Source organism: Hydra vulgaris, chromosome 08 (assembly GCF_038396675.1).
Source record: "Hydra vulgaris chromosome 08, alternate assembly HydraT2T_AEP".
Classification (NCBI taxonomy): domain Eukaryota; kingdom Metazoa; phylum Cnidaria; class Hydrozoa; order Anthoathecata; family Hydridae; genus Hydra; species Hydra vulgaris.
Genome location: NC_088927.1, coordinates 18,195,001 through 18,197,500, shown reverse-complemented (window position 1 = coordinate 18,197,500; position 2,500 = coordinate 18,195,001).

The window sequence follows — 2,500 nt, the reverse complement described above, 5'->3', positions numbered from 1 at the left end:
TTCAACTTAAAATAAATAAATCATCAACAAAAATAACCTGAAAAAACCAGATATACCCTGAGATTTATGTATATTATATACAATTTGATGCAAAATCTAAAAGTTTTAAATTAGCCGCAATAAAAAGATGTTATAAAACATAACTCTATTAAAATATTTTTTTTATATCATCTGCATGTATTCTATTAAGTTTTCCTTACCTTTACTTTACGGCAAATTATTTTTGTAATGGCTAGTTAATAAGACAATAATTTTCAATGTGCCACTTCCTCAACGTTGTCAAAACAACGTTTTATTAACGTTGGCAAAATAACACTTTTTCAACGTTTTTCAACTACCACATTTTCAACGTTGGTATATAACGTTGAATAAACGCTGTTTCGTAAATACCTCATATACGTTGAAAAAGCAGCTTATGTCTAACGTTGATAAACCTTAAACTTTGCAATGTTTTTACTGTGATTATTTGCGTACTTTTATTCAACGTTGAATTAAGGAGACTTTTTGAGAAGATATTATACGTTGAAATTTATACGTTTATTCAACGTTGAAACTGTGACGTTTAAAAAGCGGTTTATTTTTAACGTCGATAAAGTGTAGATTTTGAATCGTCTTTAAAGTGGCTTTTTGCGTAAGTTGATTCCACGTTGAATAAACGGTTTTTTTGAGACGCTTAAAATACGTTACAATTTCAACGCTTATTCAACGTTTAAATTTACCGCGATTTAGTATACAGAAACAAACATTGATTCAACGTTAAAAGCGCGTTGTTTTTATGACTGCAACGCTTTTTCTACGCTGCGACCGGTTTTCAACGTTGATTCAACGCTGACATGTTTGCTGGGTACGCAAAAAGCCATTTTAAAGACGATTCAAAATCTATGCTTCATCAACGTTAAAAATAAACCGCTTTTTAAACGTCACATTTTCAACGTTGAATAAGCGTATAAATATCAACTTATATTATATTCTCAAAAAACCGCGTTTATTCAACGTTGAATAAAAGTACGCAAATAATCACTGTAAAAACGTCGCAAAGTTGAAGGTTTATCAACGTTAGACATTAGCTGCTTCAACGTATAGACTATTTATGAAACAACGCTTATTCAACGTTACATACAACATTAAAATGTAGTAGTTAAAAAACGTTGAAAAAGTGTTATTTTGCCAACGTTAATTAAACGTTGTTTTGACAACGTTGAGGAAGTGACAAATTGAAAATTATTGTCCCATTAACTAGCCATTACGAAAATAATTTGCCGTAAAGAAAAGACAATGAAAACTTAATAGAATGCATGCAGATGGTATAAAAAAAATATTTTGATAAAGTAATGTTTTATAACTTCTTTTTTTTGCGGCTAATTTAAAACTTTTAGATTTTGCATCGAATTGTATATAGTATACATAAATATCAGATTATATTCGGTTTATTCAGGTTATTTTTGTTGATGATTTATTTATTTTAAAATGACCATTTTAATAAATTGCAGACTCAATTTTTTGTTTATTTGAAAAACTTTAAACACCTTACCCTAATTATCAAGCAAATATTCAGTATAAAATCTTCCACCAATAATGAAAGTATGCATTATTAGTATTAAGTCCTAATTATAGAGTTTATGTTGTATATTTAATCCTAACATTTATTCTTTATCATATATTTTTATTTATTTTAATAATATGTATTTATGCATATATATATATTTGGGTAAATTTATGAATATATATAAAAGAAATAAATACATTTTATATATGTATATATAATGTTTATATTTCTAGTCCTAATTTTAGAGTTGGTGTTGCATATATAATTCTTACATTTATTATTTATTACATACCTTTGATATATTTTTTTATTTATTTTAATATTATGTATTAATGCATGTAATTAGGAATATATATATATATATATATATATATATATATATATATATATATATATATATATATATATATATATATATATATATATATATATCAGAAATATATACACTTTATATATACATATATATATATATATATATATATATATATATATATATATATATATATATATATATATATATATATATATATATATATATATATATATGTATATATATATATATGTATATATATATGTGCGTATATGTATTTATATATATATATATATATATATAATATATACATACATACTATATATATATATATATATATATATATATATATATATATAAACATATATATTTGTTTATAAATGTATATAAATATATATATATATATATATAAATATATATATATATATGTTTATTTATATATATATGTATATATATATGTGTGTGTATATGTATATATATATATATATATATATATACATACAAACATATAACTATGTTTATAAATGAATATATAGATATATATATATATATATATATATTATATATATATATATAATATAAACATATATGCATATATAAATATATATATATATATATATATATATATATATATATATATATTT